This window comes from Capsicum annuum, chromosome 2 (genome assembly GCF_002878395.1).
Source record: "Capsicum annuum cultivar UCD-10X-F1 chromosome 2, UCD10Xv1.1, whole genome shotgun sequence".
In the NCBI taxonomy this organism is placed as follows: domain Eukaryota; kingdom Viridiplantae; phylum Streptophyta; class Magnoliopsida; order Solanales; family Solanaceae; genus Capsicum; species Capsicum annuum.
Genome location: NC_061112.1, coordinates 51,250,621 through 51,264,688, shown reverse-complemented (window position 1 = coordinate 51,264,688; position 14,068 = coordinate 51,250,621). Strand labels below are relative to the sequence as shown.

General features: G+C 31.7%; 2 pseudogenes; both read left to right on the top strand.

Moving 5' to 3' along the window:
• Positions 1-235: 235 nt before the first annotated feature.
• Positions 236-4,425, top strand: LOC107860941 (annotated as a pseudogene).
• An 828-nt stretch (positions 4,426-5,253) lies between these two features.
• Positions 5,254-9,274, top strand: LOC107857813 (annotated as a pseudogene).
• Positions 9,275-14,068: the final 4,794 nt, after the last annotated feature.

Below are 14,068 nucleotides of genomic sequence, written 5' to 3'. Positions count from 1 at the left end.
ATTTTTCCCTTTTAAAAAAGATTCGCATAATAAAAAAAATCCCTTTCCGTTTCAACAAAAACATTTAAGAATGGAGACATTTGCCTTTTCAAATTCTCCATTCTTATACGTTCACGGTATTGTATATATGCACAATTACTGAATGTTTCCAAATTAATCTTGACAAACTATGTGAATGATATTCCAATTTCAATTTCAATCATGGATAAATTTTAATATTAGGACTTGGACTTCGATGCTATCTGGGTATGCAAAAAATGGAAGGTTTTGTGATGCTGTTGATGTGTTTGAAGCAATGTCTGAGAAGAATGTCGTGTCTCATAATGCGATGTTGAGTTTATATTTGGGTATTGGTGATTTCATGAGTGCATGGCAGGTGTTTAATGAAATTGGTGAGAGAAATGTTGCGTGTTTGAACGCGATGATTAATGGGTATGTGAAGGTGGGTAGGATGAGGGAAGCTTGTGAGTTGCTCCGGCAACAGTTTTAAATCTACTTGGACTGTGCCAGAAAAAAAGTAAGCTCTTTTAACATTGTCTCTAAATTATATTAGATTAGATTAATTCACTGAGTAGGATCTAAAGGTTTGATTCTGTTTGGGATGATGAAGAACAGTTTGATGATGTGGCTAGATGCCGGTCCAAGTTGTAAGAAAGCTGATGCTTTAATGTGACACCAAGAAAGGGAAAAATTCACTTCTTAAAGCAGGCTATGGTGGATAACTTTTATATACTGCTGTCTCTGCTCTAGACTTAGCTTTTGTTCAAGAATTGCTTGAAAAAAACCCACTTCTGGTATTTGGAGAAAGTGAATATGGTGTCACTGATATATTATATGCTGCTAGAAGTAAAAGTTGTGATCTTTTTAGGGTTCTGTTAGATTTTGCTATCACCCCGATGTTTCTGCTGCGTTATGGTGGAGACCTGCGCGAGAAAAAAAATAAGCTCCTTTAACATTTTCTCTAAATTAGAAGACTTGGACTCCTTTGTGTTCTCCCCTTCCAGGGACCCGTGCAGAGTGGGAGTTTAGTGTATTGGAAGGCCTTTTTTTAAAGAAAAAAGAAAACAAAATTGGTGTTCTTGATGGTGTAGTGGTATGGACTGCATACACTTTACCCTCCTCAGGCCCACTTTGTACGATACATTATGTATGTTGTTATGGTGGTGGTCTGGATTGAAGCCTAATTTTTGTATCTATCCAATTTACAAATTTTGGGAATTAGTGTGTTATTTCTGTGAAAGAAGCTAAGCTTTTACTGAGTTTTATGTTTGGATTTTTTCATATAAATTGTTTGATTGTTATGGGATTACTGTCCATTAGATCTCTACTGATATTTGTTTCCCAATCGTGCAGAAGGGCCATTGCATCGATGTTTACCTTATGAACGAGATAAAAAATATTACACAGGAATATTTTCATCAGCCTCTTGCGGAGAAAAACAAGATCAAACTTTTTGCAGAAACTGGATACGGATTACTCCTGATGTTATCTTAAATTTTTTCTATTTCGATGCATTATCTTAACTAATCATTGCTTACATATCTTGAATGTAGTGGATATAAAAAAAATGGAGAGAATATAACCAAAGGAATACCTGATATACATGAAGCTATTGATGTATGTTATAATAATTACTTATGGCCTATACAATAAAGAAAGTAAATGTCCCATTGCCTAAAGTTTCTGAGTTGGATTGTGATTTGCACACATTATGCAATATATGTTTGGATTTTTTCATACAAATCATTTGATTGTTGTGGGATTACTGTCCATCTGATCTCTACTTATATCTGTTTCACAATCGTACAGTAGGGTCATGGCATCGATGTTTACCTTATAAACGAGATTAAAAACATTACACGGGAATATTTTTATCAGCCTCTTGTGGAGAAAAATAAGATCAAACCTTCTGTAGAAACTGGATACAGGTTACTCCTAAAGTTATCTTAAATTTTTGCTATTTCAATGCATTATCTTAACTAATAATTGCTTACATATCTTGAATGCAGGGGGTATAAAATTTTTGGAGAGAATATAAACAAAGGGATACCTGATATACATGAAGCTATTGATGTATGTTATAATAATTACTTGTGGCCTATACTGTAGAGAAAGTAAATATTCCATTGCCTAAAGTTTCTGAGTTGGATTGTGATTTGCAAACATTATGCAGTATATAGTTTTTTGTTATTTTTGACGAACAATTTGGAGGTTTGGGAGTGTGTGCTCTAGTTTATGTTGTTCTGTAAAACTAGAACATTTTGAATTACTGTGGCTATAAGATATTCTAGACATGTAAATATGTAATCTTTGGATTCAAGAGGTGGATTAAAAAGGGAACATCAAACTTATATGGAGAAAATGAGTTGCAAAGGTAAACTGTCAATGCAAGAAAGAATATGCCAGTGGTATTTGTCTCATCAAAGTAGCTTGTAGTGAAGACGAAAAGAGTAGACTTATTTGCTGATGTTCACCTCATCTTGGTCATATCTTCTACATGAAGATTATTTAAATGTCTAAATATAAGAGTATGTGTGTACCTTAAAAAAGCGAGCTTTAAACAATGTACACTATCTCTTGGGATTAGCGCTCATTCCCTTTTAGGTGAGGTCAGGTTTCAAGTAATCTGGTTTCTAGATCAGCTGTGAACTTCATACCAAATTATTTAACAAAAGCTCTTCTAGAAAATGAGAAGACTTTGTTTTTGCTGTTAAAGGCCTTTCTTCAAGTATTCACATCATTTCTACAGGTTATAATGCTATAGATGTGAAATCCTCTGGCATCACTTTCTGTTTGCACATGTGTCTTAACACGACTTTTGTAGGAGTACTTTAACAAACAATTATTAGTAATTGTGTTATTACTGTTACTAAATCATTTTTGATACATTTTCATCTGAATCTCTTTTATTGGTTCCAGTGCTATAGAGAAGTGAAACATGGGATCCAACAAATGGTAGGTTAACAAGTTACTTATAATGCACGACCTTTGCACTTAAACTCCTTTGTTTCCCTTTGTACGTTTCAAACCTTGTTATTACATCCCATTGATTTATGCTACCGACTACTAAATGACTACTTACGATTTTGTTTAGCCTAAGCACATTGTTTTCTTATGCAGGCCAAGTTATCCACCAAGTTTCAAACATGCAATGGAGGAGTTATATTGACCGCTGCACAGGTGCCTTGCTCTGTAGATTACGTACTCCTTTGACATTTTTCCAGTGACTGAAAAGATATTTCTACAATAGAAAAAAAAAAGTTGGTGAACATTTATATTATATTGCTGAAAAACCTATCACGAAAGATAGTGAGAGGAATTGCTCTGGCATTGGGTGGATCAGCAGATGAAATAGGGGTTGAAATAGGTGGTGATCCATTTTGGGTCTTGCGAATAATTGGCTACCCTACTGCGTCCATTTCAAATGGACATGATAGGACTCAGAATGATGTTGGATGGTAAGTTGTGATGTTGGTTGTCACTTTTTTCTCTCTTTTTCTAGATATTTTTTCTGTTATTAGTGCATGTCTTTTCCAATTAGTTATGTTCTTGCTTCCTGTGTTGTATATCTCTTTGCTTGGAATAAAATAAACCTCAGTGGCACCCATACAGACTTTGGTAAAGCTTCTGATCTTTACAAGGATAGTACCCTATCCCTACTAATTACCAATCATGATTATTTTCTTGGCTTACAGGGCTATTGACATTAGTCAACCAGGATGACGATATAGTTGCGCTTCAGGTATTATTGTGTCCCTTGTCCAATTTGTTTCCGTCTATCAGAGCTACTGAGGAAGATTGACTTTCGAGTCCTTAAAGAATGCTTACTCCCTAGATTTACCTTGTAAAGCCCCGTTTTACATCTTTGTTTTATGATTTGAAGTTTATCCTGATTTACCGAGCTAAATTACTGATTAAATATATTCCTAATTTTGTTTAACAAATCAGGCGAATGGATATCAACACCACCTATCCCTGGCATATTTGTGTCCAATATAGGAGATGTGCTGAAGGTACTTAATTTTCTTTGCAACTCTTTTCATTATTTTAATATTTCTGCTTAAGCCGTTCTTGTATTCTTGCTATTGGTAGATCTTATCAAATGGAATTTATGAATCAACGTTGCACCGGGTCATCAATAACTCTCCTAGATATCATGTTTATGTAGCCTACTTTTATGAGGTTAAAGACTTCCCTTTTTCTTCTGTGACAACTCAAGTGAAAGAATGACGGTATGATTTAATGTTAGTTTCTGATGATTCGTATTTTGTTTCTCGTATAGCCTAACTTATATGCTGTAATAGATCCACTGGATGTGTATTTACAGAAGATTGGTGGCACCAAGAATTTTGAAGGAACTGTTTATGGGAAATATTTGGTCAGCAAAGTCACCACCAATTTTATTTTGTAGGCCAAGACCGACTTTGCCCCTTCTCCTTTTGTTGGTTAATTCAACTGGTTTAGTAAACAATTAAGTACTGGATGGATAATGTAACTCACGCTTAATTAATATCATAGATTTTCATCTGTTTTTCCCCCAAAAAAAGAGTATAGCCCTCAGCTTCCCTATCAACCCCCCCCCCCCCCCCCCCAGAAACGTAAGTGGAAAAAAGAAAGGTTTTATTCCTCAAAGAGAATATCAATTTGACTGGTCCAGAATTTAACTAAGATATTCTGGGCAAAAATGATATATGGAACATTTGAACTTTACTCTTGTTTTTCCATCAAAAGTTACCCTCATGTTTGAAGGACCATTTTAGGTCTTGGTAAAATCTAAGTACATCCTACCCACCGTAGACCCCACTTTGTAATACTACCTTGAGTATGTTGTTGTATTGAACTTAACCAAATCAATCACTCATCAAACTATATGTTGTCTCTATCTCTGAGGGGTACAAGATCTGCGTACATTCTACCCTGGAGATGCCAAGGGTATCAAAAACCAGTGACAGTAAATACAAAACGTTCCTTCATCTTTCATATTTATAACTCTCAGTGTCTTTAATTGTATATTACTAATTGAATTATTGCATTACTAATTTATTATTGACCCTCATTAATCCTTTTTTTTTTCATATTCCTCATTTGTAACTGCAGAAACCTCTAATGTCTATTAATTTATGAATAATTATATTGCTAATTTATTTTTGTGTCCTTTCATACTCTAATTATATCACTATATATAGATTGGAAGTAAAATGTTTGCATACTGTAATATCCTTTGATTGTATACCATTTATTCGAGATTTTACAATGACATATTCTTTTCTTTCACAATTGGTTTCTGGCAGAAATGATTTGATGATAGGGGTTAGACTTTGTAAAATGTGGGATGTTATTAATCCCAAGAAAAATGGTAAGTTGATCAGTGTGGAAATGATATTTGTTGATGAAAGGTACTTCCCAACATTGATTTTTATTTTAAGAAAACTATTTCTTCCTTAAAATTTTAGTTTACATAACAATTATGACTTTATTCCATCAGAAAAATTTGATCTATGGTATAATGGGTACAAATCAAGTGAATAGGCTAAAAGGCATGTTGAAAGAAGATTCTTTATTTACCATCAAAAACTTCAAAGTTGTTGAAATCACTTTTGCGTACAGACCTATTGAAAGTCTATTGACAATTATTTTGTCTGCCTCAACTGTCATCAATAATTTATCTGAAGATATTAGCGAAATTCCTATAAATGGATTTTAGTTTATTAAACCAAGTATGATTGATTCAAGGGTGAATAACCACACTGTGTTATCAGGTCTACATTTTTCTTATTATTAATTATTTCATAAATTATTAAAACAATAACATTATTCTTACATGTCATACTTCACCCACTTTATTTGCAGATGTGGTTGCTTGTTTATATGAAATTGGTGATATAGATAATTGAGGATCAAAGGATAAAAAAAGGGAGATTCAAATTATTACTGATTAGTAAGTCACTCATCTCTATATAACCGCTTAATATCTTCATTGTAGTCATTCGTTGATGTTATCACATCCAAATTTTTTATGTATCTAAGTACTCTTTTCATTTATCAGTTTTTTTTTTTAGAAAAACCTTCTTAATTTTTTTACTTTGGTGTTATTTAAATGGAACTTATGTATTTAAAGTGCATGAAACTTAAAATATATGCATTTAAATTCTTCATGTTTTTCCTTTTGTCTTAAATCCAAATATAACAAACAAGCTTACCAAATTATGTATATGTCTTCATATTAGAACCAAAGTCTGAAAACTTCTTTTGGTTAAATGTAGACTAATTATATAAATTATACACCTTTAATTTCCTTTGTCTCTTTTCATACATAGTTTTGAGAAAGTCAAAATTACCTTATGGGAAGAACTTGGTAAAAAGTTTGCTCCTTCTTTGTACAATAAGGATGTCGGTCGTATATAGTTATAGTCACATCTACAACCGTGAAAGAATTTTATGGTAATTATCCTCAATTTAATGTCACCATTATGAATTGAAGTGATATCTTTTCAACAAATGTCAAACTTACATTTTATTGTTAATAGGTGAAGTTAGCTTCTTCACCACTCATGCAAGCCGAATATATGTAAATCTAGATATAAATTACATACGATCTCTGGTTCAAAAGTTTACAACCATTCCTACAGAAGTACAAATTACTGAAAGGTATAATGTTAATAATATTTTGATTGAGGAAGATTCGATTTTGAATCTGATGGATATTAAGGAATTGTTTGATTCTGAGTGGAGTCCTGAAATACAGGTTATTTATATATTTTGCTTCTTAAGTTTGTGGATTTCTATTTAAACAATTTTATTTACTTTTTTAATTAGAGAAAATACATAATTACCCCCTTGATCTAGTCCGAGATTTGCAAAAAGACACCTAAACTTTAACTTCGACCTATTACCCCACGATTCTTCTTTATTTCGTTGTAAACACACCATTTTGACCCCTTTTGACCAATAAAAAGGTGCCATGTGTAAATAATTAATATATAATTTATATTTTTTAAAAAAATAAAAATTAATAGTTATTTCTTTATTTAAACGACCCTTCCCCCTCCCCCCCAACCCACCCTTTCTTCTTCAACACCTTCAACACCATTAAAGCTTTATTGAAGCTTTTTTTGTAAATATCATTAAAGCTCCTCTAAAGCTCAACACAATGTCTTCTTCAACACATTATCTTCTTCAACACCATTAAAGCTTCTCCATTAAAGCTCCATTGAAGATTTAAAAAAAAAAAATTTAAAACTCCATTAAAGTTCCTCCACTAAAGCTCCATTAAAGCTCATTTAACTATCTTTAAAACTCAATTCAATTATAAATTAATTTTTTCTATTGATTTGAAAAAAAGAAAAAAAATGGACGGAAAGAGGTTTTGATGAAGTGGGGGGCTCAGGGAGAGATACTGAAAGGGTGGGGGTATTGAAGGGGGGGGATGAAGGGGAGCTGTTGGACGTTGGGGGTGGGGTGCTGGATGGGGTGGGTTGGGGGAAAAGGGGGTGGGGTGTTAAATTAAAAAAAAGTAAAATTTTATTAAAAAATGAAAAAAAAATATAACTTAAACGTATTTGACATGTGGCAGCACCTGATTGGTGCGTGTGTTCACTCTCTTTGCTGTGACTGAGATTCTATGAAAAATGGTGTGTTTCCAACGGATTAAGTAAGAATCGTGGAGTAATAGGTCGAATTCAAAGTTTAGGTATCTTTTTAAAAATCTTGATCAATATCAGTGGGGTAATTATGTATTTTCTCTTTTAATTATGGAGTTCAACTCATTTTAAAGCTGAAACTGTAAGTCAAGATTTCCTAACATTCTCAGCTTCTCTGCTACATATCTTCCATTTGATTCCTAACTATGATGTTTGGGTGAATAGGTTGTTGAAGTTCCAAATGTCTCTTGGGAGGAAATTGGAGGCCTCCAGAATGTCAAGCGTGAGCTTCAAGAGGTACTTATTATACTAGACAAATAATGATGAACATTAGGATTTAATCTACAAACCTTATTCATTTACTTGGCCTATTATCTATTATTTGTTTCATAGACGTTTCAATATCCAGTGAAACATCCTGAGAAGTATGGTATGTTTTCGTCAAAGGGTGTTCTTTTCTATGGGCCACCTGGATGTGGGAAAACATTGTTGATGAAGGCTATTGAAAATAAATGCCCAGCTAATTTTATTAGTATCAAAGGTCTAGAATTCCTTACCATATGGTTTGGAGAGAGCGAAGCTAATATTAGGGAAATATTCGACAAGGCTCGAGCTTCTGTACCTTGTGTACTATTTTTTGATGAGTTGGATTCAATTGCTACTCAGGTGATATTCCTTGTTCTCATGTTCTCACTGAACTCTTACTACATGTGTTTACCACTCTTTTTAGATTATTTGCTTCTGTTGCTGAATATGACTTGATTTTGCAGAGGGGAAGTAGCGTTGGAGGTGTCGAAGGAGCTGCCGATAAAGTTCTGAATCAACTTCTCACTCAAATGGATGGTATGAATGCCAATAAGAATGTTTTCATCATTGGTGCCACCAACAGGCTTGAAATTATTGATCCTACACTTTTACGTCCTGGTCGACTTGACCAATTGATCTACATTCCTCTCCCTGATGAGGACTCTCTCTATCAAATTTTCAAGGCATGCCTGTAAAAATCACCCCCTTCTAAGGATATAGATCTAAGATCCCTTGCAAAATACACGCAAGGGTTTAGCGGAGCTGATATTACAGAGATCTGCTAACGTGCATGCAAATATGGTATCGGGAGAAAATTGAGAAAGTAAGTTTTCCATCTCCATTTCTTGCTGATTGATAACTTTTGAGGCAATACATATTAGTTACTAGGTTCTAAATTTCTTATTAATGAACTTTTACAACAAATACAAGGTTTGAATCAAAATTACTGAAGTTGGTCGAACTTGCTTTCTATATACTCTAGCTCTACCTCCTTCAGTTTTAAAAAGTATTACATTATACATTTATAGGATATTGAGAGGGAGAGAAGGAGAAAGGATAATCTCAAACCTATAGAGGAAGTCATTGACGATGAGATATCCAAGATCAAACCTGCTCACTTTGAGGAATTGATGAAGTACGCTAGGAGGAGTGTCAGTGATATTGATATCAACAATTACTAGGCATTTGTGCATATGTTACATCAGTCCCAAGGCTTTGGTTCTGAGTTTCGATTTACGTATGCTAGCACGGGTGCCACCACCAGAACTGTTGTTGATCCCTTTGCAACTTCTGCTGGTGGTGCAAATGAAGACGATCTCTATAGCTAGATTTTCAAAACTTATTTTCATGTCTTATGTTTACTATATTTGCAACTTGCTAATGTGGGCTATAATTATTTTCGAAGAAACTTTGGAAGTTAGTAAAATTCAGCATTTTCATTCATTGCCCAGAGTTTATAATGTTTTTTTGATCTTTATTACATAAAATATTATGTAGCTACTTATTATTTTGTTATACAAGATTTTATTGAAAAGTTGCATTGTTGCAGCATTTAATATATATATATATATATATATATATATATATATATATATATACATGGTTGTAAAATCAATAACTAAAGCTTTGAATAGCCTTGATGGGGCAACTGAGACCGTGGATTAATTTGACTTGGATAAGAACAAATTAAAAAAACTTAGGATAAGATGATTATAATGTTTTGAGGTGTGTGATATATGGGAGTATTAGATGGTATTTATAGGGAGAGTTTAGGGTGTGTTTGGTATGGAGTAAACTTTTGTTGTAGAAAATTATTCATGTTTGGTTAGTCAAAATAAATTTTAAGAAAACTAAGTTCCTTAAGAATCTTTTCATTATTTTCAATATGACTTCTTTACTATTTTTGAAATACTTTACTTGAGTCGAATCTATTGAAAACAGTCTTTCTATCTTCCTTCACAAGATAAGAATAAGATATGTGTACACACCACTATTCTCAGACCCCATAGTTATATTACATTGAGTATGTTATTGTTATAAATTTCTTATAATGAAATTTGGTGTCCATTTTAATTATTTTTCCGTATATTATGTCTCATTATCTTAAGAATTAATTTGTTAATTGTTATATTGGGAGAATTTTATGCCAAATGGTATATAACAATGAGCTTGCTGACATGATATTATTAAGTTAATTTGGACAGTGGGAACCTACCATTGTTTAGGGATATTATTATCAGTATTTTATAGTAATTATTAAAATTTAAAATTATTTGCTTTCATTCATTCAAATGAGAATTTATTGTCTTTTGGGAGCATTTTATATAGCATATAAATAAATGTCGATCTGCATATTTGGAATTGAGGCATAGTTGACAATACATTATAAATTAACTTATTCAAATATAAACTTGTACCTACTTATGTCTCATTGGATAACTTGAAAGATCCCGAGGAAGAAGTACAATTCACTAATAGTGTTAAAAATAGAAAAAGAGGACATCTAATCATACATTTTCAAAATTTATTGTAAAATATCCGTTTGCTATAATAGAGATGAAATAATATTGTTTGTAGACAATATTTTTAGTCTTATTAATTAAATTATACTATTCATCATGATAAACTTAATAACCTTCATTATCTCCTATCATTATAATACAGGAGTTACAAGAATGAAATATAAATACCTGTGAAGAAAGAAATATAATATTTTACAATTTAGCAAAAATATAAAAAAGAGCAAAACTTCCTATTAAACAACAATTTAAATTGCCTCTAACCTTTCACATTTCTCTTTTCGAGGGTCAAACTGTATGAATTTTGACGTACATTTTAAGATATTTTTTAAAAATATTTTAACATGAAAAGAATTGAAACTTATAGCATTTTACTTATAATTAAATTTGTATTATCATGATTTTTACATTGCCTTTATTTTATTTTTCAGTATTCAAGAAGAAATCTTTAATTCTTTATTTTAGTTAAATAAGGAACATGTCTAATTAATGTATAGTACATAAATTAAATAAACTAAAAATATGAATAGAAAAAAGAAAAAAACTGATAACCCACGTTGCTCTCAAAAAGCCGTTTCGAACGATTTCTTCTTATTCTTCTCCTCTACAGAATATAGCTATGAAGGGCTCATATATGGATTTTAATGCATATTAATCTTTAAGTAATTGCATTTAATTAATTCTTCAGCCTTTTTATGTTTTTTTTTTATGTACTATATATAGATAAAGAAGTCAAATCTTTTTCATATTATAGCTTGCTTAATCTTTTTTCCTTTTAATTGTTTAGTATAATGTATTCTTTTTTTTTTTCAGAGTTGGTTAGTTATAGAGATGATTTGATGATAAGGGTTAGGATTTGTAGAATGTGGGATGCTATTAATTAAAAAAAAAAGTGGAGAATTGATTAGTTTAGATATGATATTTGTCGATGAAAAGGTACCTCATCAACATAATTCTTACTTTTTCTTATACACTTTTTTCTAAACTCTGAATTATAAATTCACATGCTTTGATACATCAGGGCAATTTGGCGCATGCTATAATCACGAAAAACCATGTTAGTAGGTTCAAGCACAAGTTAATTGAAGGTTCACTATTTATCATCAAAAACTTTAGAGTGGTTGAAAGTAGTGGTTTATATAGACTAGTTGAAAAATGTTTAAAAATAATTTTCTTTCCCTTAACTGCGATCAAGAGTTTATCTGAAGATATTGTTGATATTCCTATGAACGGATTTCACTTTATTAAACTAGAATTGATTGAGTCAAGTGTGAAAAACAACATGATCTTATCAGGTATATATATATATATATATATATATATATATATATATATACACACACATATACTAAATTTTCAAATTTTAAAAAAATATTCAATTTTCAACGTTTTCAGCAAACACTTTTTCTTTTTCATTTATAGATATGGTAGGTTGTTTATATGGAGTTGGTGATATGGAGAGCGCTGGATCGAAGTGGATAAAAAGGGACATCCAAATTATTATTGATTAGTAAGTCACCCATCTCATATTAAGTAGTTTTATGTTTTGTCTTCCTGAAAGAGTATTATTTTGAAATCATACATTGATCTTTTTTTAGGATTAGTTTTAAATGAACTATCAAATTCTTATTTTTCGTTTCCTGTGTAGTTCGGCAAACTTAAAAAAAACCTTATAGGGAGATTTGGGAGTGAAGTTTGCTTCTTATTTTCACAAGAAGGATTCTGACCCATATATAGTGATTGTGACTTCCACAACTCTTAAAGAATTTCGTGGTATTATTTCAAATTTAATTATCAAATGTTATATATTTATGTGCTAACATTATGAGAGACCTTTATCAAAAAATTTGTAACGTCCATTTCTAATAGGTGAAGTTAGCTTCTCTACCACATATTCTAGCTAAGTATATGTGAACCTTGATATAGTTTACGTAAGATCTTTGAAGCAAAAGTTTTCCACCATGTCCACGGGAGTACAAGTTATTGAAAGCTCAAATATTAATAGCATTCCAATAGAGGAATAGATGTTTATGAACTGAATGAACATTAAGAATTTGTTGGAGTTTGATTGGAGTCCTGACATACAGGTTATCTTTTGCTTCTTACATTTTCATTTGCCATTTCAACACTTCAACATGATAGATAATTGTAAATTTTCTTTTGAGGATTGTAGGAATAATTGTTACTGTGAGAAGAAAAATTACAGACATAATAAATTATTTTAGATGGTACTACATTTCATGCAATGTATGCTCGAAGAAGGTTACACCTGCAAATGATGTTTATCCATGCCTCAACTGCAACAGAGATTTCAAGTTTTCTTTGGTGAAGTAAGGATCCTGGAAGGACTATGAATTTACTTTGTATTACAAATTAATGCTAACTTATTTTTACAAACATAGGTACAAGATACACATACAAGTGAAAGACAATACCGAAAAAATTACTTTTGTCTTATTCAATGACATGGCTGAGAAACTCCTTGATATATCAGCTCACAAGTTGTTCAACAAGCTATCATCGTTAGATAACAACGATGTTCCTGCCCACATTCAAATCCTCTGTGGAAAAGATTATATTCTTAATCTTAAATTAAACAGTAACAATTTGAAAGAGAGGCTTGAAAATTTCACTGCATCAAAGCTTTGGATTCCAGATGAAAATTTGGAATTAGAGTACAAGCTAAAGAAAAAGAAAAAGTTATTACAATATAGTCTATTAAAATTTGTAAGGCACAAGTTCGTATACTTTGTAAATCATCCTTTTCGCTATTGCTTTTACATATGAAGAATTTGATAGAGGATGAAAGTGAGTTGAAAGATTGCGTTTCCAAAGAACTATCCACAGAAAAGGTATTCAAATTTACTATTTCAGTTATGGGGTTTCTATTTCTTCTTAAGATTAACATGTTTAATACATATGTTCACAAATGTACTTTTATAAAATAAACAGGTATCTCTTGACGTCTTATTGGATAAATTAGAAGATCGTGAGGAAGAACCGCATGTCATTGATGGGGCTAACAGTAGGAAAAGAAGAAACCTAATCATATATAAAGATGATTTTATTACTAAAGATACAAATAAGTGCAAGAAGTAGAGAGTTTGTTGTTTGTTCTGACCTTTTACTCTTTCTAAGCTTAGACAAAATAGTTTGCTCCTTTTACCCTTTTTATTGGTGTCATTAGTAGATGTATTTTGAGGAAGAATTTTCTTTTACAAAGTTATTTAAATTTTGTTTGAAATATGAAAACCATAATTTTCTGATTTATTCTGACACTCATTTTCTTCATCATTTAGTTATGTAATAGTTTGGTAGTTTGCATCTATGCTATCGTATTTGTTTTCATGGTTACTGCTATTACTGATCTATTCTTTTCTGCATGCAATGTGGATTTGAGTATGAAAATTGATGATATAGTAATATTGGTTGGCCTTTCCTTGTATTTCTATCTTCATATTGTCGCCATAAGAGCATCATTAGAAATTTTTACAACTAGCCAACTACTGCAGCTACTGGAAACTCTAGGATAGAAATGGATGAGGTGATTTTGATGGATCCCACTATGAGTGGATATGACAAAACTTCTTAATGATCTATATT